The following is a 24,299-nucleotide window of genomic DNA, read 5'->3' as shown; positions in this document are numbered from 1 at the left end:
AGGAGATGCCTGAAAGCAGACGACCAAGAAAAACACAAAAATCCGTTCAGCTGTAAGTCACCCAGTCAGGCAACATTCTAAAGCTGTGCTGAAAGCAGGTGACAGCTGTTCCTTGTTTATCTTGTTTACCAAAACAAGGCAAACATGTAAAATAAGTTCAGCTTTCTAAACACAGTAGGAGCTATGCACATAATCTCCGTTGGAAATTATAACTTTTTCTTCATTCTCTACTTTCATTTGCCTACAGTGTGACCTTCAACAAGTTATTTAATTAGGCAGTGCTTTGGGGCAATTGGGAACTTGGGCTAGGCACCTCAAAGGTTTCCTGGAATGAATGTCTAGTAACTGCCTATGAAACTATGAATCCATTCACTGTACAATAATCTTTTTCTTAGACTGTACAGATGCTTTTCCAATGAGACATTTATCTCCAAGTAATCCTAAACTTCATTTTCTGTAATTTGTGGAGTCTGTTAGTTCACAACCACAAATGCCCTGCAGACTAGTATGCACTTTAACTGTACCCTCCCCCTTATAAATTTAAGACTCTTTATAACACACCTGAATAGTTAATTTCAGGCCACCACTGAAAAAAATGAAAAGTATTTAGTTTGAGAAGTCGTTGAAAAGGTGAGTATAACAGCTGAGGTATGCAGTTAACAGAATTCAAGCAAATGTCATCCAGGTTCAGCAGACACAGTAGCCTATACTTCAGTTTACAAAGGCAAAGAAATGCTTCAAAATGTACAGTCCAGGGCAGCAGGGAACAATGGCACAGAGGGCAACATTTGGTGAAGCTGACAGTGAAATACACTCATCAACACTTTTAAAAGCATAATAAATAAATAAAAGTACTCACTGCAAACAATGAAGCATTCAGTATTCAAAAAAACATACAACAATTACTCAGTAAAGCATACACTTGGTTTCCAGACCATAGGCTTATAGGAGGTTACTAGGCTATTGGCCCTGAGGCCCTTATAAGCCTAGCCAAGAGTTTAGCCCATGTTTAGCCAAGTCAGCACCCGATGCCCCAGTCTAGCAGGGACACAGGTGGAATCCCAGGGGTGTATTTTCTGTTTCCCATCCAGTTATCCAGGTTGCACTTAAAACGGGATAATGAGGTACTCTGCTTGATGTGGACAGGGAGTCTATTCCACAGATGGGGGAGTCTCTGGGACACAAATCTGTCCCGCCAACAAGTCCTATTGATGTCATAGACCAGGCTGAGATTGCATGTGCGGGTTATTCGAGTGGAGCTTGACTTGCGGATATGCAGCAGTTCCATCAACGCGGGATCTGAGATTGCTTTGCATGCTAGACAGAGGTCACCTCTGAGGAGTCTGTATGAAATTGAGTAGAGGGACAGGGCTTTTAGCCTATCTGTGTATGGTAGATGTTTGAGGCCCTGGATTCTCCTGGTGAGGAACCTCAGTGGTCTCTCCAGCTGCTGCATGTGCTTTGCGAGGTACATGCCAAAAGGGGCATTGTACTCAATAATGGGCCTTATAAGGAAAGAATACAGGGATATTATGACCTCCTTGTCCCTGGATGAGATACCCTTACTTATAAGGTGGGTCATGTAGAAAGCTTTCCTTACAACGGAAGTAACACGGTGGTCAAAAGGCAGGTTGCTATCAACCTGGATTCCCAAATCCCTCACAACTGATTGCATGCTTATGATGGTGTTAATAATATGATAATTTGTGGGGATGTCACTCTTCCCAAAGGGGATGATGATGCATTTTTTGGTATTCAGCTTGAGGCCATGTTTCTGGCACCAGTCATTTGTTTGAGTGAGACCCTCTTGGAGGATGCCCACATTACTAGGAGAATTGATGACAGCACCCAGCTTGCAATCATCTCCAAACGTGGTCAGCCATAGCCCATTGGTTTTGGCCTGCACCTCAGAAAAGTATATCCCAAATAACAAAGGCCCCAAGATCGATCCCTGGGGTATGCCATTCATTACGAGTCTACTACTTGAGGTGGCTTCCCCTATTTTGATTAGGTGGGCTCTATCAGTGAGCCAGTTTGCTACCTATCTGGCAACATATGGACTGATGTCTAGTTGAGACAGTTTATCTATTATGCCTGAGTAGGGAATAGTGTCTAAGGCTTTGGCCAGGTCAAGGTAGGTGGTGTGTACCATCCTCCCCCCGTCCATGGCTTTGGTGACTGTCTCAAAGAAGTCAACCAAATTTAACAGACACAACCTCCTGTTGATGAAGCAACTTAAGACTAGCATTAAAACTGACAGGACAGTCCCACATTCCAGGTGTCTGCTTTGTGTCCTATGATAATGGGATGCAACTGTCACCAGTGCACATCTTATCCACATTACAAACGTCACACACCCAGTGTGCTGCCTCCCACTCAGATAATGCAACTAAACTAATACATTACATGGACATGGACACACACACACACACACACACACACACACACACACACACACACACACACACACACACACACACACACACACACACACACACACACACACACAAAACAGGCATTCCCCCACAACACTGCTAGGGCATACTGATGTCAGTGTGGTGGCAGTAACCAACACGGCCCTGGGACACTCGGTAAAGAGTTGTGTTTATTTTGCATGACATGCTGCTGATATGGATGCATACCAGCATACTGAAGGTAAAACATTTGCAATGTGCTACAGTGTTAATGTATGGCAGATGAACCAGGTACAATAGAGGTTACAGAGTCTAAGAACAACGTACCTAAAATAATGCGAAGCAGCACATCTAGAAACAGATACCCCAAGAATATATTACATAGAATTTTAAAACCTGACATGCATTCATGCTCCTGGAAAAAAACAGATTCACAGAAGATCTAGTATTACAAAAAAAAAAAGTTTCTTGCTGTGAAACATCAGAATCATTTTCCTCGCTTAGTGGCTAAACCTGTGCTGGAACTATGATTACTACTGTACACTTGATTGCCATCTGCTGGACTGTTACAACCACTGCAGGTAAGACTTTAAATTTCTTCCTTAGACGGGTTGCTTTACTTGTTTGGATTCAATATGTCTTAGTTGATATGCACATAAAGTAAAATCGTGTCATTGTATGGGTGGTTTTCTTTATTTGAAATGTTTATCTCACTGTGACTATTCAGAAGCACATTAGGGAGTCATTGCAGATCTGATTACATTACTTTGAATGAAGGTTTGTTTTCTGCTTTAGACTCTATAATGTTCAGTAAGTACATTATGTTATACAGGACTAAAATTCTTGCACTTTCATGTTTCCTTCCTCAAGACTTAAGCAAGAAACCCAACTGTATTCTACACACAAAAAAAAAAAAATAGAAAAATAATAAATTTACTAACTGTATGCAAGTTGTACAACTTACAAGTGGTCTCCATGACAGGAGTAAAAGAGTAAGGTGCAGAGGACAGCATTACATGCAAAAAGAAGTTACTCGTGGAATGCAGTACAGCTGAATAAGTAAATTCACTATAACACTAGACATTTGTATTGTTCACCATTGCAGTAGTACTAACTGTTGGAACTTCTGCAGTACAAGGTCTGACATCCAGTCCAACTTCCAGTGCATTTTAATCCTTGCCCCTCTTGAACAGGCAGATGCCCTACCACATGTATATCAGGATGTCTACAGTATAAGAGGAACATTTGCCAGCACCATCTTTAGTTCTTTATTGCCACAATTCATAAAAGGAAGAATCTGTATTTGACACAAGTAGCAAAGTGTCACCAGTCCATTGATTGGGAATGGTTCCAGAATACAGGCAAGTACCTTGCTGGGAAACTCTTCTTTGTGTTTGTAACCTTGTCTAATTGCTAAAAAGTGTACTGACTTTAGCACTGCAGTTTTTATAACAGTTGCTGCAGTTTGCTAATTATCAGGTGTGTGGTTAGATGTCACTATCTAAAGTTACTGAGTTAACTACTTGCAAAAATAAAATTAAAAACAAATTCCACATCACGACTTTCATAGTCAGTGTTTTATGTTGTTTGGGCACATAACAAAACATCGCTGTTCAATGAAATGACCATTAAATAGGCAATAAATAATCTCTATCTGAAACAGAAATGGCAACACACCTTATCCAAGGCTACCATGGCATAGTACAGTTGTGTACACTTACCATAAATGTAGATGTTCAAGTGTATTCACTGTTGCAGTCATCACCTGTGGGGTAATCCATGCTGTAGTAGCCCTCTGCCAGCCTGAATACCAAAATCAATGTTTTTCTGCGTCTGCTGCTGTCGCTTGCTGCCTGACATCAGGTCGTCAGTCCTATAAAGGAAGGCAGCCGACGCCATTACATCAGTTTTTCTTGCCCTAACCAGTCAGAGGCCCAAATAAATATGGTAAAGTGGTCCTCGTGGCTAAAAGCCATCGTTAGAAACTTATGTCTCCCTAAAGAAAGAAAATATAAGGAGGAAGGAGGGCGGGAAAAGTACAGTTTTGTACCTACCATAAATGTAGATGTTCGAGTGTTCACCCTGCTGCAGTCATCACACTTGGGTTATCCTGCCATCAGGCGGTCCCGCAGTCGGCCTGAATTCCAAAGTCTTAGACGTGCGTTGGGGTATTTAAGAGGCATCCGACGCCATTTTCTTCAGTTTTTCTTGCCCCAGATGTCAGGTGCCCCCAATAGGTAGGCAAAATATATATGGTTATATAAAAATCAAACAAAACCCTTAGGCACAAGCAAATGCACCACCGAGGTAGTATAGGAAGAAGTGGTAGAGATAAGTTCAGCTAGTTCAGAGGGGATGGAGGGAGGGTAACCTGGACTGCAGCAGGGTGAACACTTGAACATCTCCATTTATGGTAGGTACAAAACTGTACTATGTTCAATGTGTTACCCTGCTGCAGTCATCACACTTGGGTTGAATCCCAAAGCTAAGGATGGGAGGTGGAATCAAACAGGGTTAGAAGAAGCTAGTAGGCCCTGCAAAACTGCAGTGGCAAAACCAGCTCTAGTCTTAGAGTATAGAAGTAAATGATAGTGTTTGGTGAAGGTGTGCACTGAACTCCAAGTAGCAGCTTCCACAATATCCTTGGTTGGCACTCCCCTGAGAAAGGCTGCTGATGCAGCTGTAGCCCTGGTGGAGTGGGACCTAATGTTAGCAGGTACTGGTTTCCCATGATGTGTGTAGCAGAAACGTATGCAATGTCCTATCCATTTTGAAATGGTCTGCTTTGAGATAGCTTTTCCTTTTGATCCTGTAGCATAGGCTACAAAAAGCTGGTCAGTTTTTCTGAAAGCTTTAGTTTTATCCAAGTAGTAACGTAATTCCCTGTGAATGTCCAAAGAGTGCAGGAGTCTTTCTCCTTTGTTCTGGGGATTTGGGAAGAAGGTGGGCAAGTGAATGGTTTGGTTTAGGGCCACACTGGATACCACCTTTGGCATAAAGGAAGGATTAGTTCGTAGAGAGACTCTGTCTTGATGAAAAATGATGAAAGGTTCCACTGCCATTAGCGCCTGTAGCTCTGAGACTCTTCTAGCTGAGGTTATTGCTAGTAGTAGGGCAGTTTTTCATGAAAGAAATTTTAAATCAGCTGAAAAAGCTGGTTCAAAGGGCAGCAGTGTAATCTTTTCCAGAACAAAGTTGAGATCCCAAGTAGGTGTTGGAGCTCTCCTTGGTGGTCTTAAGTTCTTAGCCCCTCTGAGGAACTGTCGTAGGAGTGGATATGAAAATAAAGGAGGATCCGTGCTGTAATGCGCTGAAATTGCTGAGGCGTGGATCTTAATAGATGAAAAGGAAAGTCCTTTTTGTAACATCTCAGTCAAATATTGTAGAATCTGAGGGATGTTTGGATCAAGGGGGTTTAGGCCTTTAGCCTGGTTCCAGGTGCAAAATCTTTTCCATTTGTCTGAATAGGTTTTCCTGGTGCTGGGCCTCCTGGCCTCCAGAATGACATCCATAACAGCTTTGGATAAAGGTGTTGGTTGGTTGTTTAGGTAATTTGGCATGCAGCCAGGTTTACAGTCTTGAGCTGGCTGTGTAGAATCTGATGGTCTCGCTGGGTGAGCAGGTGAGGAATTTGTGGCAAAATCCATGGTGGGCTGTGGGCCATATTCCTTAAAATTGGATACCAATGTTGGCGTGGCCAGTCTGGTGCAACAAGTATCATTTGTGGCCTCTCTAATCTGACTTTCAGCAGTACCTTTGCTAGAAGAGGCAATGGAGGGAAGGCATAAACTGTTAATGTTTTCCAACTGAATGAGAGGGCGTCCACTTTCCAAACTAGTGGATGGAAGGTCCTTGTGCAAAACTTTTGAAGTTGGTGGTTGTGGGGGCTTGCAAACAGATCTATGTCTGGGCGCCCCCATCTTTGAACTATCATTGCAAATACTTGCGGATCTAGTTTCCATTCGTGTGGATCCATGATGTTTCTGCTTAGGTCATCTGCCAATGTGTTTTTCTTTCCTGGCAGGAATTGTGCTTGTAATTGAACCTGGTAAGAGAGTGCAGTGTTCCACAAGGTCATTGCTTGCCTGCATAGAGGGTAGGAATGTGTGCCCCCTTGCTTGTTTATGTACCACATAACTGTGGTATTGTCCGTCTTTATTAGTAGTTGTCCTGGGTGTAGAAGGTCCTTGAAAGCTGTTAGGGCATTCTGCACTGCTAGCATTTCTTTTTGATTGATATGCAGGTGTCTCTGATTTGTAGTCCATTTGCCCTGAATGCACTGTCCTGCCATGTGTGCTCCCCAGGCATAGTCCGATGCATCTGTTGTCATAGTTTGCCTGGCTGTGGGTAAGGTGAAAGGCTGACCCTTGTTGAGGTGACATGCCTGTGCCCACCATAGAAATTCCTGTTGAAGGCAGGGAATGAGTGGTATCATTGTTTCCAAGCTGTGGCTGTGCTGAGTCCATACACTTTTCAGGTACCATTGTAATTTCCTCATATGTAGTTTTGCAAATGGTATTAGAAGAATGCAAGATGCCATGAATCCCAAGGCCTGCAGAATTTTTCTTGCAGGGAGTTAGGTCTTTGTTGCCATTATTTTGAAATATTGAAACAGCTGTCGTTGCTTGTCTGGCATGAGTAAAGCCATCTGGGCTGTTGCATTCAAGCTGGCACCCAGGAATATTATGTCTTGTGAGGGTACTAGCTTTGATTTCTTTTCGTTTACTGTGTACCCTAGGCAACTTAGAAGGTGTTTGACAAATGCCAGATGCTTTAAAAAAATGTCTTTGCTTTCTGCTTGAATAAGGCAGTCGTCCAGGTATGAGTATATTTGAATTCCTCTTTGTCTGCAGTATGCAATTACTGGTGCCAGGCATTTTGTGAAGACCCTGGGCGCAGTAGATAAGCCAAAGGGCAGTGCAGAGAATTGATAATGCGTTGAACCTGCAATGAAGCGGAGGTATCTTCTGCAATTTTGTCTGATAGGGACATGCAGGTATGCCTCCTTGAGGTCCAAAGTGACTAGCCAAGCATTCATGCCCAGTATGGGAAGAAGCTGCTGTAGTGTTAGCATCTTGAATTTTGATACTTGCAGATAAGTGTTCAGAATTGAAAGATCCACAATGGGTCTCCATGCTTTGTCCTTTCTTGGGACTAGGAAGAGTCTTGAGTAAAATCATTGCCCTTGCTCCTGTGTAGGTACCTGTTGAATGGTTTTCATGTTCATGAGAGCTGTAATTTGTTTTTGTGCCTCTGCCCATTGATTTGGTGGCAGGTTTGGCATTCCTTTGATCCTTGGTAAGATATGAAAGTGGAATCTGTATTCTTGGGAGACAATGTTTAGAACCCATTTGTCTTTTGTGATGATGTGCCAGTTGTCTGCAAAAAATGCTAGTTTTCCTCCCAAGGGAGTTGCCAGGAGAGATTTGCTTGGTAGTTTGAGGATAGAGTCATTGTGTTTGTCTTCTGCTAGCCTGGGGCCTGTCTTCTCCTCCTTTCTGGGTAGCAGAAAGTACAGTTTTGTACCTACCATAAATGTAGATGTCTGAGAGGAATGCATCTGCAGTCATTACAAATGGGTTGTCCTGTCATCAGGCAGCCCTTCGGTCGGCCGGATTCCAAAGTCTGGGTCTGGCTTCGGCTGGAGTCGCACTTCACCCGACGTCATTGCGGCAGTTTTCGGGTATAAAGGCATCAGCCGACGCCATTTTCCTCAGTGTTTCTTGCCCCAGATGCGAGGTGCCCTCTTGGTAGGCTAAATTTGGATAAATGCCAAGTTTCCAAATAGTAGAGAGCAAACACACAAAATAAACATGTATGTACATATATACAAACAAATACACCATAATAGATCCCCCCAAGCTAGCTGAAGATTGGTAAGTACCCTAGGAGTACCTCAGAGGGGAAGGAGGGTGGGTAATCCCGACTGCAGATGCATTCCTCTCGGACATCTACATTTATGGTAGGTACAAAACTGTACTATGTCCTTCAAGGATGCATCTGCAGTCATTACAAATGGGTAGAATACCATAGCTAAACTAGGGAGGAGGAAATGAGAATACATTATGGTGTAGTCAGGATCCCTTGCAAAACAGCAGTGGCAAAGCCAGCACGGGATCTAGAATATAGAGGTAAGTTATAATGCTTGGCAAATGTATGCACGGAGGTCTAAGTAGCAGCCTCTATAATGTCCTTGGTAGCCACTCCTCGTAAGAAAGCTGTGGTAGTGGCTGTGGCCCTTGTGGAGTGAGGCCTGATGTTCTCTGGAGTTTTCTTTCCATGGTAGGAGTAACAAAGTCTAATGCAATTTCCTATCCATTTGGAGATTGTCTGTTTAGAAATTGGTTTTCCTTCTTTTCCTGTTGCATAAGCTACCAGAAGCTGGTCAGTTTTTCTATTGTTTTTTGTCCTGTCCAGGTAGTAGCGTAATTGCCTGTGTACATCCAAGGTATGTAAGAGCTTTTCTCCCCTGTTCTGTGGATTGGGGTAGAAAGTAGGAAGGTGGATAGCCTGATTTAAAGAGACTCTGGATACCACCTTAGGCATAAATGTAGGATTTGTTCTCATGGACACTCTATCTTGATGGAAGATCAGGAAGGGTTGTACTGCCATTAATGCTTGTAGTTCAGAGACCCTTCTTGCTGAAGTTATTGCCAGCAGGAAGGCAGTCTTCCAGGATAGGTATTGTAAGTCTGCTGTAGCTGCTGGCTCGAAAGGAGGCAGAGTCAGTTTTTCTAGCACAAAGTTCAAGTCCCAAGCTGGCAATGGAGGTTTCCTGGGAGGTTTTACATTTTTAATTCCTCTCAGAAACTGTCTGAGCAGAGGATGCGAGAAGACAGGAGGATGCAAGCTGTACTGTGCTGAAATAGCTGATGCATGTATCTTAATGGAGGAATAGGACAGTCCTGTGTGGTAGAGCTCAGCCAAGTACTCCAGGATGTTGGCTATGTTCACCAGTGTCACATCTTGCCCTTTTGCAGCACTCCAGATGAGATATCTTTTCCATTTTGCTGCATAATTCTTTCTTGTTGAAGGTCTACGAGCCTTCAGGATTATGTCCTTAACCCTTTGGGATAAATTTGGGTTAATTTCTGTCATGTAATGTTCCAGGCAGTTAGCTGCAGAGTTTTTAGGCTTGGATGCAGAATGTTGTAGTTGTTCTGTGTCAGCAGTAATGGGATCAGGGGCAGTGTCCATATTTGTTCCCGGGACATGCTCCTCAGCAGTGGATACCAATGTTGTCTTGGCCAGTCTGGGGCTATCAGAATGATCCTCGGACGTTCCTCTTTGATCTTGAGAAGCACCTTGTGCATCAAAGGAAGTGGTGGGAATGCATATGCTGTCAGGCTTTTCCATCTGAAAGATAGGGAGTCCACCTTCCAAGCAAGTTTGTGGTAAGTCCTTGTGCAGAATTTCTTTAACTGGTGATTGTATGGGGATGCAAACAAGTCTATGTGTGGTAATCCCCATTTCCTTGTGATGCCTTTGAAGATGTCCGGATGCAGCATCCATTCGTGGGCATCTGTTGTAGTTCTGCTTAATATGTCTGCTAGAATGTTTTCCTTCCCTGGTACATAAATTGCCTGTAACTGAAGGTTGTAACCCAGAGCCACATCCCATAGGTCTAGTGCCAGCCGGCATAGGGGGTATGAGTGTGTGCCTCCCTGTTTGTTGATGTACCACATAACTGTGGTGTTGTCTGTCCTTATCAAGAGCTGGCCTTCGTGGAGAAGAGGTCTGAATGCCTGGATTGCCAATTTTACTGCCATCATTTCTTTTAGGTTTATGTGCAGATGCAGTTGGTCTTGAGTCCATAGGCCTTGAATGCACTTGTCCATCATGTGTGCCCCCAACCGAGGTCTGAGGCATCTGTCGTGATAGTTTGTCTTGGATGACTTTTGCTGAAGGGCAGTCCTGTGTTTGATTGACAGGCCTGAGCCCACCATAAGAACTCTTGCTTCAGGCATGGGATCATTGGAATTTTGGTTTCCAGGCTGTGCTTGTGCTGAGACCACAAATTCTTTAGGTACCACTGTAGCTTTCTCATATGAAGCCTGGCATGAGGGACCAGAATTATGCAGGATGCCATGAAGCCTAGAGCTTGTAACACTTTTCTTGCAGTTAGGTGGCTCTGCTTTGTTAATGCCAAGAAGTAGAGAGGAAGTTGTTCTTTCTTTTCTGCAGTTAGAAATGCCATTTGTTTTGATGTGTCCAGTTCTGCACCCAGAAAAGTTATTATTTGGGATGGAATCAGCCTTGACTTTTTTGTATTGACTGTGTATCCCAGGGCTTGTAGCAGATAGATGACTCTTTGTAAGTCTTCTGTTAATTTGTTTTGTTGTCCGCTTGTATCAGGCAGTCGTCCAGGTAGGGATAGATTTGAATTCCCTGAAGTCTGCAATGAGCGATTACTGATGCCAGGCATTTCGTGAACACTCTGGGCGCAGTAGATAAGCCAAAGGGCAATGCTGAGAATTGATAATGCTCTGATCCTGCAAGAAATCTGAGGTATCTTCTGCAAAATGGTCTTATGGGGACGTGCAGGTATGCCTCCTTGAGATCTAGAGTTACCAGCCAAGACTCCTTGCCCAGCATGGGAAGAAGCTGCTGTAGAGTCAGCATTTTGAATTTTGGAACAATGAGGAATGTGTTTAGAGCGGACAGATCTAGAATAGGCCTCCATTTGTTGTCTTTTCTTGGTACCAGGAAGAGCCTGGAGTAAAATCCCTTCCCTTGCTCCATAGATGGTACCTTTTCCACAGCTCTCATTCTTAATAATTGAGATATTTGTTTTAGAGCTTCTGCCCTTTGAGTAGGTGGTAGGTTCGGCATTCCTCTCTTTCCTGGTAGAGTATGGAAATGGAACCTGTAACCTTGGTCTATAGTTTGCAAAATCCATTTTTCTCTTGTAATGCAGTGCCAGTTTCTTGAAAATAAGGTTAGCTTTCCGCCTAAGGGTGCTTCTAGTTGTTCCCTGGTAGGCGGTGCCACCGCCAAGTCACTGTGATTGAGTTGTTGTAGTGGTGGTGGCTGTGTCCGTGCCTCGCTGGTTGTTACCCTGCCACTGGCGACCCCTGTAGGCACCTCTGGATTGGTTTCTGCCTCTAGAGCCTATTCCTGCCTCTTTGTGCCTTAGAGGACTCGGAAAGGACCAATTCTTGAGGGCCAATTCCTGCTAAACCTTGGAGGTTGAACTTGTAAGAAATCTTTTACTGTTTGCACAGATTTTGCTTTCTCTTCCATCTTTTTCAGAACTTGCTGTGCGGGCCACCAAATAAATTGACCTTGTCCATAGGTGCATCCAAAAGCTTAGATTTGATATGGTCTGGTAATGCCTGTTCTTTCAACCATGCATGCCTCCTGATAACTGTGCCCGTCATGGCTGATCTAAAGGAAGCCTCCAGTGCATCATAGCCACATTTTAAAGAATGGTTACTAACTTGCTGAATGTTATGTAACATTTCTTGAACATACTTTTTATCTAAAGATTCTTCAGAGGACAGCTTTTTAGTTAACTGGTCAAGCATAAACTCTTGATATTGAATCATATGAAATTGGCAGTTCAAAGCTCTAGCTGACAAGGTAGCAGAGGTGTAAACTTTTTTACCCCATCTCTCTAAGGACCTAGAATCCCTTTCAGAGGGGAGGGTTTTTTTAGAAGAAGTAGCTGCTACAGCTTTAGGGCCCTGAGAGATAGTCTCAGGATCTGCAAAAGGGGCCTTATATAAGTGGTGATGAGTGTCCGGGACCCTGTAGTACCTATCTGGTTTAGCAGGAGCCGGAGGTAAAGTATCAGGAGAAGTGCAAGCATCATTAAATGCATCATCAACAACAGATAGAACTGGAGGAATAGCTAAAGGCCTATGCTGTGGTAAGTGTAGAAAGCTTTGCAGCCACTGGTTTGGAAGTTTTGGCTGCTTTAGCCCTGGCAAAGGCCTTAATAGACATAGCTGGAGGAGGCCTAGCAGCTCCACGTGCAGGAGTAGAAATATCTAGAGGGATGGTGTCTGATAAATCCTGTGAAATCGCAACAGAAGGCTGGATTTCAGAAGCCATTTCTACCAGAAAAGAAGAGGCCTCGGTAGAAGGCAAGTTATCGGCTGAAGAAAGAACCGCTTGCTCGGTTTCGGCTGAAACCGAGACACTCGTGGTTTGCTTGGCCGTGGTTTCAGCCGAAACCGCGGACCGCAAGTGTCGGTCCTTTTCTTTGCGTTTTTTAGTTATTTGCGTAGTCGGAGGATCCGACCGCATAATGTAGGCAAATTTGGAGCCGAAAATCTGTTCAGCGAAGTCCGAGCGACGTCTCAGCGTCCGCCGGTTAAAAGAAGCACAGGCTAGACAAGCTGCTACGTCGTGGTCTGGGCCTAAACAATGTATGCAATAGGAGTGGAAATCCTTATGAGGTATTTGTTTCCCACAAGTTAAACAGTTATTAACTTTCTCTGACATCGGCTGAGGCAAGAAAGAGTCCCCAACGGGGTACTTAGCTTTATAGAAGTCTTCGAAGTAGTATTCGGTAGTAGTAATCTCTGGATCTGACCGACCGGCACTTGCGAACAGCTTCTGCTTCGGGCGCCACGCGGCAAGAAAGACTGAGGAAAATGGTGTCGGCTGATGCCTTTATACCCGAAAACTGCCGCAATGACGTCGGGTGAAGTGCGACTCCAGCCGAAGCCAGACCCAGACTTTGGAATCCGGCCGACCGAAGGGCTGCCTGATGACAGGACAACCCATTTGTAATGACTGCAGATGCATCCTTGAAGGACATCCCCATTGGCGAGGTTTGTAAGGGTCCTGTGACTGGCCTCTGCCCCTTGGGCGTCTGTATTTGCCCCTCTGGGATCTGTCTGAAGCTGGAAAGGACCAGTTTTTTGTTGGCCAATTCCTGCTGAAATGAGGGGGTTGTACCTGCAAAAAATCCTTGACCGTTTGCATAGACTTTGCCTTATCCTCCATTTTCTTTAAAACCTCTTCTGCTTTGACATCAAATAATACATCCTGTTGTAAAGGTGCATCCAATAATTTTGCTTTAACATGGTCAGGGAGGGTTTGTTCTTTTAACCAAGCATGTCTACGTATGACAGAGCCAGTAAAGTACAGTTTTGTACCTACCATAAATGTAGATGTTCGAGTGTATACCCTGCTGCGGTCATCACACTTGGGTTATCCTGCCGTCAGGCAGTCCCACAGTCGGCCCGAATTCCAAAGTCTTGGTCCGGCGTCGGTTGCTGTCGCTTCTTCCCTGATGTCAGAGCACCAGGGGTATATCAGAGGCATCCAACGCCATTTTCTTCAGTTTTTCTTGTGCCAGATGTCAAGTGCCCCTAATAGGTAGGCAAAAAAAAAAAAAAAAAAATATATATATATATATATATATATATATATACATATAGCTATATGAAAAAATAAAACAAAACCCTTAGGCACAAGCAAATACACCACAGAAGTAGTATAGAATAGAGTGGTAGAGATAAGTTCAGCTAATTCAGAGGGGATGGAGGGAGGGTAACCTGGACTGCAGAAGGGTATACACTCGAACATCTACATTTATGGTAGGTACAAAACTGTACTATTTTCATCGTGTTACCCTGCTGCAGTCATCACACTCGGGTAGAATCCCAAAGCTAAGGATGGGAGGTGGAGTCAGACAGGGTTAGAGGAGGCTAGAAGGCCCTGCAAAACTGCAGTGGCGAAGCCAGCTCTAGTCTCAGAGTAAAGTGGTAAGTGGTAATGTTTGGTGAAGGTGTGTACTGAACTCCAAGTTGCAGCTTCCAGAATATCCTTGGTTGGCACCCCCCTGAGGAAGACTGTAGATGTAGCTGCTGCCCTGGTAGAGTGGGGCCTTATGGTAGCAGGAACTGGTTTTCCATGGTGGGTGTAGCAAAAACGTATGCAATGTCCTATCCATTTGGAAATGGTCTGTTTTGAGATAGCCTTTCCTTGTGATGCTGTAGCATAGGATACAAAAAGCTGGTCAGATTTTCTGAAAACCTTAGTTTTATCCAAGTAGTAATGTAGCTGCCTGTGAATGTCCAAGGAATGCAGGTGTCTTTCTCCTTTGTTCTGTGGATTTGGAAAGAAGGTGGGTAAATGGATGGTTTGCTTTAGAGCCACACTGGATACCACCTTAGGCATAAAGGAGGGGTTAGTTCGTAGAGAAACTCTGTCTTGATGAAAAATGAAGAAAGGCTCTACTGCCATTGGTGCCTGAAGCTCTGAAACTCTTCTAGCTGAAGTAATTGCTAGCAGCAGGGCAGTCTTCCATGATATAATCTTTAAGTCAGCTGAGAAAGCTGGCTCAAAAGGAGGTAGCGTGAGTTTTTTCAGAACAAAGTTGAGGTCCCAAGTAGGTGTTGGTGCTCTCCTGGGAGACCTAATGTTTTTGGCCCCTCTGAGAAACTGCCTTAGGAGTGGATGTGAAAATAAGGGAGGATCCGTGTTGTAGTGAGCAGAAATAGCTGAGGCATGGATTTTAATAAATGAAAAAGAAAGCCCTTTGTGTAACATCTCAGTTAAATATTGCAGAATCTGAGGTATGTCAGGCTGAAGGATATTTTGGCCTTTAGCTTGGTTCCAGGCGCAAAACCTTTTCCATTTGTCTGAGTAGGCTTTCCTGGTGCTGGGCCTCCTGGCCTTCAGAATAACATCCATAACAGCTTGTGAGAGAGGAGCTGGCTGGTTGCTTAGGTGATTTGCCATGCAGCCAAGTTTAAGGTTTTGAGCTGGCTGTGTAGAATCTGATTGTCTTGCTGTGTGAGCAGGTGGGTAATTTGTGGTAGAATCCATGGTGGGCCCTGGGCCATATTCCTTAATAGTGGGTACCAATGCTGGCATGGCCAGTCTGGGGCAATGAGTATCATTCGGGGTCTCTCCATCCTGACTTTCAGTAGCACCTTTGTGAGAAGGGGTAATGGAGGAAAGGCATACACTGTTAGTATTTTCCAACTGAATGAGAGTGCGTCCACTTTCCAAGCTTGATGCTGAAAAGTCCTTGTGCAAAATTTTGTTAGCTGATAGTTTTGAGGGCTGGCAAAAAGGTCTATGTCTGGGAGCCCCCATTTTTGAGCTATCATTGCGAATACTTGTGGATCCAGTTTCCACTTGTGGGGATCCATAATGTTTCTGCTTAGGTCGTCTGCCAATGTGTTCTTTTTTCCTGACAGGAATTGAGCTTGTAATTGAACTTAGTAAGCCAGTGCTGTGTTCCACAAGGTCATTGCTTGCCTGCATAGAGGGTAGGAGTGTGTACCCCCTTGTTTGTTTATGTACCACATTACTGTGGTGTTGTCTGTCCTTATGATAAGCTGTCTTGGATGTAAGAGATCCTTGAAGGCTGTCAGAGCATTTTGTACAGCTAGCATTTCTTTTTGATTGATGTGCAAATTCCTTTGATCTGCAGTCCATATGCCTTGAACACACCATCCTGCCATGTGTCCCCCCAGGCATAGTCCGATGCATCTGTTGTCATAGTTTGCCTGGCTGGAGGTAGGGTGAAAGGCTGACCCTTGCTGAGGTGACATGCCTGTGACCACCATAGAAACTCCTATTGAAGGCAGGGAATGAGAGGTATCATTGTTTCCAAGTTGTGGCTGTGTTGAGTCCATACGCTTTTTAGGTACCATTGTAATTTCCTCATATGCAGTTTTGCAAATGGTATTAGTATGCAAGATGCCATGAAGCCCAAGGCCTGCAGAATTTTTCTTGCAGGGAGTTGGGTCTTTGTTGCCATTGTTCTGAAGTATTGAGTTAATTGTACTTGTTTGTCTGGCGTCAGATAAGCCATCTGGGCCGTTGTATTCAAGCTGGCACCCAGGAATGTCATATTTTGTGAGGGTACTAGTTTTGATTTCTTTTCGTTTACTGTGTACCCTAGGCAACTTAGAAGATGTTTTATAAAAGCCAGGTGTTGTAAGAGAATGTCCTTGCTTTCTGCTTGGATGAGACAGTTGTCCAGGTATGGGTATATTTGAATTCCTCTTTGTCTGCAGTATGCAATTACTGGTGCCAGGCATTTTGTGAAGACCCTGGGCGCAGTAGATAAGCCAAAGGGCAGTGCAGAGAATTGGTAATGGGTTGAACCTGCAAAGAAACGGAGGTATCTTCTGCAATTTTGTCTGATAGGGACATGCAGGTATGCCTCCTTGAGGTCCAGTGTTACTAGCCAAGCTTTCTTACCCAACATGGGAAGAAGCTGCTGTAGTGTTAGCATCTTGAATTTGGGTACTTGCAAGAAGGTGTTTAAAATTGAAAGGTCCAGAATGGGTCTCCAAGCATTGTCCTTTTTGGGGACTAGAAAGAGCCTTGAGTAAAATCCTTGGCCTTGCTCCTGTGTAGGTACCAGTTGAATGGCTCTCATGTCCATGAGAGCTGTAATTTGTTTTTGTGCCTCTGCCCATTGATTTTGTGACAGGTTTGGCATTCCTTTTATCCTTGGCAAGGTGTGGAAATGGAATCTGTATCCGTGTGAGATAATGTCTAGGACCCATTTGTCCTTTGTGACGATGCACCAGTTGTCTGCAAAAAGTGCTAATTTTCCTCCCAAGGGAGCTGCCAAGAGAGTTTTGCTTGGCAGTTTGAGGTTTAAGTCATTGTGTTTGCCTTCTAGTAGTATGGGACCTGTCTTCTCCTCCCTTCTGTGTTGCAGTGCCCCATTGGTGAGGTTTGTAAGGGATTTATTCTTGTCCTCTGCCCCTTGGGCGCCTGTATTTACCCCTCTGTGGTCTGTCAGAAGCTGGAAAGGACCAATTTTTTGTTGGCCGATTTCTGATGAAGCATAGGGGCTGTACCTGTAAGAAATCTTTGACCGTCTGCATAGATTTTGCCTTATCCTCCATTTTCTTTAAAACTTCCTCTGCTTTAACCCCAAATAAGACATCCTGCTGTAAGGGTGCATCCAGTAACTTTGCTTTAACATGATCAGGCAGAAATTGTTCCTTTAACCAAGCATGCCTACGTATAACAGACCCAGTAACAGCTGCTCTAGAGGAAGCGTCCAAGGCATCAAAACCACATTGTAAAGTATGTTTGCCCACCTGTTCAGCTGCATGAAACAGATCTTGCATTTCCTTGAATTCAGACTGTTGAGGGTGCGTGCCCATCTTTTGTTTTATTTGAGACATTAGGAATTGCTGGTATTTAAGCATGTGAAATTGACAATTTAGTGCTCTCATAGCTAGAGTAGCTGAGGTGTAAACCTTCTTCCCCCACCTATCTAGCGCTCTGGAGTCCCTTTCTGAGGGTACAGGATTTTTAGCCATAGAAGCCTTAGCCCCTTTGGGACCCTGGGAGATTGTCTCTGGATCAGCAACAGGGCTTTTGTATAGGAATTTGTGTGAGTCAGGCACTCAATAGTATCCATCTGGTTTGGCTGGAGCAGGAGGCAGAGAATCTAGATTTAGACTAGATTCTAAGAAAACATCATCCACAATGTCCAAAACTGAGGGGATAGCAAGTGGTCTGTGCTGGGGGAGTAAAAGAAACTCTCGGGGCCTTTTCTTTGAGTCGGAGTAGTCCTGACCTTCCCAGTGGAAATGTTCCCTCATGGTATGTAAGGTTTCCCCAAAGGAATAATCATCAGGGGGAGAAGCTGCGGGAATGGAGTCTTCAGCATCAGAATCTTCATAAGGGGGAAAGGAGTAATCCTGTTCCTCAAAGGAGCCTGAGGAATCCTCCTCTTGTCTAGGCCTTTTGTTGGGGGGGGGGGGTTGGGAACCCCTGATCAAAGAAATGAAATCTTCAGCAATTTTAAGCATCTGTTTCTTAGGCATAGGGCCTTGACCTGGAGACTGAAGTGTAGGCTTTTTTGGTTTTAGAGGAGTCTTAAGCTTAGCATAAGATTTTATGGAGAGAGTAGTCAGTCTGAAGGCACCTTCATAAACCGAAGGTGTTTCTACAGCACCGGCTTCCCCTACTGCAATGTCGTCGGTAGGGCCTAAAGAAAATGACTGCATTGGCCTAGAACTCTCTGCTGGGGGATCCAAAGTGGTCTGGGGATCCAATTCAGTGGTAGCCAGGGGCTGCGTAGGCACCTCACTGAAAACCGGAGAACCGGCGACCGGCCCAGCCGAGGCCTCGGAGTCTGGCTTGGATCTAGGCTGCCTGTCTTTATCTTTGCGTTTTTTATGCACGCCGGTAGTCGGTTGCTCCGACGGCATAGTGTAATTAAATTTTCTACCGAAGTAGTGCCATGCGAAATCAAAGCGTTGCTTTATAGTTCGCTTATTGAACCTAGCACAAAACCGACAACCAGTGACGTCGTGGTCTGGGCCTAGGCAAGGTATACAAAAAGAATGAAAGTCCTTATGAGGTATTTGCTTCCCACAAGAAATGCAATTGTTAACTTTTTCTGACATCGGACTGAGGCAAGAAAAGGTTCCCCAATGGGGTACTTAGCTTTGAAGACTTCGGACTGAAACTCGATTCGAAAATCTCAGGTGTCGGCCGACCGGCACTTGCGAACTGCTTCTGCTTCGGGCACCGCGCGGCAAGAAAGACTGAAGAAAATGGCGTCGGATGCCCCTGATATACCCCTGGCACTCTGACATCAGGGAAGAAGCAACAGCAACCGACGCCGGACCAAGACTTTGGAATTCGGGCCGACTGTGGGACCGCCTGACAGCAGGATAACCCAAGTGTGATGACTGCAGCAGGGTAACACAATGAAAGTACAGTTTTGTACCTACCATAAATGTAGATGTCCGAGAGGAGTGCATCTGCAGTCTTTACAAATGGGTTGTCCTGTCGTCAGGCAGTCCTTCGGTCGGCCGGATTCCAAAGTCTGGGTCTGGCTTCGGCTGGTGTCGCACTTCACCCGACGTCATTGCGGCAGTCATTCAGGTATAAAGGCATCAGCCGACGCCATTTTCCTCAGTGTTTCTTGCCCCAGATGCCAGGTGCCCTCTTGGATGGCTAAATTTGGATAAATGCCAAAGTTTCCAAATAGTAGAGAGCAAACACACAAAATAAGCATGTATGTACATATATACAAACAAATACACCATAATAGATCCCCCCCAAGCTAGCTGAAGATTGGTAAGTACCCTAGGAGTACCTCAGAGGGGAAGGAGGGTGGGTAATCCTGACTGCAGATGCATTCCTCTCGGACATCTACATTTATGGTAGGTACAAAACTGTACTATGTCCTTCAAGGATGCATCTGCAGTCTTTACAAATGGGTAGAATACCATAGCTAGACTAGGGGAGGAGGAATTGAGAATAGATTATGGTGTAGTCAGCATCCCTTGCAAAACAGCAGTGGCAAAACCAGCACGGGATTTAGAGTATAGAGGTAAATTATAATGCTTGGCAAATGTATGCACGGAGGTCCAAGTAGCAGCCTCTATAATGTCCTTGGTAGCCACTCCTCGTAAGAAAGCTGTGGTAGTGGCTGTAGCCCTTGTGGAGTGAGGCCTGATGTTCTCTGGAGTTTTCTTTCCATGGTAGGAGTAACAAAATCTAATGCAATTTCCTATCCGTTTGGAGATTGTCTGTTTAGAAATTGGTTTTCCTTCCTTTCCTGTTGCATATGCTACCAGAAGCTGGTCAGTTTTTCTATTGTAAAGTAGCGTAATTGTCTGTGTACATCCAAGGTATGCAAAAGCTTTTCTCCCCTTTTCTGTGGATTGGGGAAGAATGTAGGAAGGTGGATAGCCTGATTTAAAGAGACTCTGGATACCACCTTAGGCATAAATGTAGGATTTGTTCTCAAGGACACTCTATCTTGATGGAAGATCAGGAAGGGTTGTACTGCCATTAATGCCTGTAGTTCAGAGACCCTTCTTGCTGAAGTTATTGCCAGCAGGAAAGCAGTCTTCCAGGATAAGTATTGCAATTCTGCTGTAGCTGCTGGTTCGTAAGGAGGTAGAGTCAGTTTTCTAGCACAAAGTTCAAGTCCCATGCTGGCAATGGAGGTTTCCTGGGAGGTTTTACATTTTAATTCCTCTCAGAAACTGTCTGAGCAGAGGATGCGAAGACAGGAGGATCCAAGCTGTATTCTGCTGAAATAGCTGATGCATGTATCTTGATGGAGGAGTAGGACAGGCCTGTATGAAAGAGCTCCGCCAAGTACTCCAGGATGTTGGCTATGTTCACCAGTGTCACATCTTGCCCTTTGCAGTACTCAGATGAGATATCTTTTCCATTTTGCTGCATAATTCTTTCTTGTTGAAGGTCTACGAGCCTCCAGGATTATGTCTTTAACCCTTTGGGATAAATTTGGGTTAATTGCTGTTATGTAATGTTCCAGGCAGTTAGCTGCAGAGATTTAGGTTTGGATGCAGGATGTTGTAGTTGTTCTGTGTTAGCAGTAATGGGATCAGGGGCAGTGTCCATATTTGTTCCCGTGACATGCTCCTCAGCAGTGGATACCAATGTTGTCTTGGCCAGTCTGGGGCTATCAGAATGATCCTCGGACGTTCCTCTTTGATCTTGAGAAGCACCTTGTGCATCAAAGGAAGTGGTGGGAATGCGTATGCTGTCAGGCTTTTCCAACTGAACGATAGGCAGTCCACCTTCCAAGCAAGTGGGTGGTAAGTCCTTGTGCAGAATTTCTTCAACTGGTGATTGAATGGGGATGCAAACAAGTCTATTTGTGGTAATCCCCATTCTCTTGTGATGGTTTTGAAGATGTCCGGATGCAGCATCCATTCGTGGGCATCTGTTGTAGTTCTGCTTAATCTGTCTGCTAGAATGTTTTCCTTCCCTGGTACATAAATTGCCTGTAACTGAATGTTGTAGCTCAGAGCCACATCCCATAGGTCCAGTGCCAGCTGGCATAGAGGGTATGAGTGTGTGCCTCCCTGTTTGTTGATGTACCACATAACCGTGGTGTTGTCTGTCCTTATCATCAACTGGCCTTCTAGGAGAAAAGGTCTGAATGCCTGGATTGCCAATTTTACTGCCATCATTTCTTTTAGATTTATGTGCAGATGCAGCTGGTCTTGAGTCCATAGGCCTTGAATGCACTTGCCCATCATGTGTGCCCCCCAACCGAGGTCTGAGGCATCTGTCGTGATGGTTTGTCCTGGCTGACTTTTGCAGAAGGGCAGTCCTGTGTTCGATTGACAGGCCTGAGCCCACCATAAGAATTCCTGCTTCAGGCATGGGATCATTGGAATTTTGGTTTCTAGGCTGTGCTTGTGCTGAGACCACAAATTCTTTAGGTACCACTGTAGCTTTCTCATATGCAGCCTGGCATGAGGGACCAGTATTATGCAGGATGCCATGAAGCCTAGAGCTTGTAGCACTTTTCTTGCAGTTAGATGGCTCTGCTTTGTTAATGCCAAGAAGTAGAGAGGCAGTTGCTCTTTCTTTTCTGCAGTTAGAAATGCCATTTGTTTTGATGTGTCCAACTCTGCACCCAGAAAGGTTATTCTTTGGGATGGAACCAGCCTTGACTTTTTTGTATTGACTGTATATCCCAGGGCTTGCAGCAGGTAGATGACTCTTTGTAAGTCTTCTGTTAGTTTGTTTTTGTTGTCCGCTTGTATCAGGCAGTCGTCCAGGTAGGGGTAGATTTGAATTCCCTGAAGTCTGCAATGAGCGATTACTGATGCCAGGCATTTCGTGAACACTCTGGGCAGTAGATAAGCCAAAGGGCAATGCTGAGAATTGATAATGCTCTGATCCTGCAAGAAATCTGAGGTATCTTCTGCAAATTGGTCTTATGGGGACGTGCAGGTATGCCTCCTTGAGATCTAGAGTTACCAGCCAAGACTCCTTGCCCAGCATGGGAAGAAGCTGCTGTAGGGTCAGCATTTTGAATTTTGGAACAATGAGGAATGTGTTTAAAGCGGACAGGTCTAGAATAGGCCTCCATTTGTTTTCCTTTCTTGGTACCAGGAAGAGCCTGGAGTAAAATCCCTTCCCTTGCTCCATAAATGGTACATTTTCCACAGCTCTCATTCTTAATAATTGAGATATTTGTTTTAGAGCTTCTGCCCTTTGAGAAGGTGGTAGGTTTGGCATTCCTCTCTTTCCTGGTAGTGTATGAAAGTGGAACCTGTAACCTTTGTCTATAGTCTGCAAAATCCATTTTTCTCTTGTAATGCAGTGCCAGTTTCTTGAAAATAATGTTAGCTTTCCGCCTAAGGGTGCTTCTAGTTGTTCCCTGGTAGGCGGTGCCACCAAGTCACTGTGATTGAGTTGTTGTAGTGGTGGTGGCTGTATCCGTGCCTCGTTGGTTGTTTCCCTGCCACTGGCGACCCCTGTAGGCACCCCTGGATTGGTTCCTGCCTCTAGAGCCTATTCCTGCCTCTTTGTGCCTTAGAGGAGTCCGGAAAGGACCAATTCTTGGAGGGCCAGTTCCTGCTAAACCTTGGAGGTTGAACTTGTAAGAAATCTTTCACTGTTTGCACAGATTTTGCTTTCTCTTCCATCCTTTTTAGTACCTGCTGTGCGGGGCACCAAATAAATTGACCTTGTCCATAGGTGCATCCAAAAGCTTAGATTTGACATGGTCTGGTAATGCCTGTTCTTTCAACCATGCATGTCTCCTAATAACTGTGCCAGTCATGGCTGATCTAAAGGAAGCCTCCAGTGCATCATAGCCACATTTTAAAGAATGGTTACTAACCTGCTGTATGTTATGTAACATTTCTTGAACATACTTTTATCTAAAGATTCTTCAGAGGACAGCTTTTTAGTCAACTGGTCAAGCATAAACTCTTGATATTGAATCATATGAAATTGGCAGTTCAAAGCTCTAGCTGACAAAGTAGCAGAGGTGTAAACTTTTTACCCCATCTCTCTAAGGACCTGGATTCCCTTTCAGAGGGGAGGGGGTTTTTAGAAGTAGCTGCTACAGCTTTAGGGCCTTGGGAGATAGTCTCTGGATCTGCAAAAGGAGCCTTATATAAGTGGTGATGAGTGTCCGGGACCCTGTAGTACCTATCGGGCTTAGCAGGAGCCGGAGGTAAAGTATCAGGAGCAGTGCAAGCATCATTAAATGCATCATCAACAACAGGTAGAACTGGAGGTATAGCTAAAGGCCTGTGTTGTGGCAAATGTAGAAAGGTCCTAAGCCTTTTTCTAGAGTCTGAGAAATCTTGGCCCTGCCACTGAAATCGTTCCCTCATAGCATGCAAGGTTTCCCCAAAGGAAAATTCCTCAGGAGGAGAGGCTGAAGGGATGGACTCCTCAGCATCAGAGTCTTTGTAAGGAGAATAAGAAGCCTCAGGAGGGTCTGTATGTTCTGAGTCATCAGAGGAATCATCTGTGGTTACTGGCTCAGGGGGCTCTGCTCTAGGCCTCTTTTCTGGAGGAGGGAGAGAGGCCCTGTCTGGATGAGGCTGGGCTCCACGAATTAAAGAGATGAGATCCTCTGCCACAGAAAGCATATGGGAGCTGGTGCTGGGCCTGTGAGAGGGGGACTTGGTAGGCACAGGTTTTGATGCTTTGGCTGCTTTAGCCCTGGCAAAGGCCTTAATAGACATAGCTGGAGGAGGCCTAGCAGCTCCACGTGCAGGGGTAGAAATATCTAGGGGAATGGTGTCTGATAAATCCTGTGAAATCGCAACAGAAGGTTGGATTTCAGAAGCCGATTCTACCAGGTTAGAAGAGGCCTCGGTAGAAGGCAAGTTATCGGCTGAAGAAAGAACGCTTGCTCGGTTTCGCGAAACCGAGACACTCGTGGTTTGCTTAACGCGGTTTCGGCGAAACCGCGGACCGCGAGTGTCGGTCCTTTTCTTTGCGTTTTTGGTTAGTTGCGTGGTCGGAGGATCCGGCGGCATAATGTAGGCAAAATCGAGCTGAAAATCTGTTCAGCAAAGTCGGCGGCGTCTAAGCGTCCGTCGGTTAAAGAAGCACAGGCTAGACAAGCTGCTACGTCGTGGTCTGGGCCTAAACAATGTATGCAATAGGAGTGGAAATCTTTATGAGGTATTTGTT

The 24,299-nt window shown here is 44.8% G+C and overlaps 1 protein-coding gene across 1 annotated transcript in view; it reads right to left on the bottom strand.

Annotated features, from left to right (window-relative positions):
- The window catches only part of WNT5B (Wnt family member 5B), a gene marked incomplete in the record, with an annotated part of 1,807,993 nt that overhangs the window by 2,359 nt on the left and 1,781,335 nt on the right, over nt 1-24,299 (bottom strand).

The sequence above is a fragment of the Protopterus annectens genome, chromosome 11.part0 (assembly GCF_019279795.1).
Source record: "Protopterus annectens isolate FY-2018-M chromosome 11.part0, PAN1.0, whole genome shotgun sequence".
NCBI classification, from domain to species: Eukaryota; Metazoa; Chordata; order Ceratodontiformes; family Protopteridae; genus Protopterus; species Protopterus annectens.
This window is presented reverse-complemented; position numbering and strand designations above follow the sequence as displayed.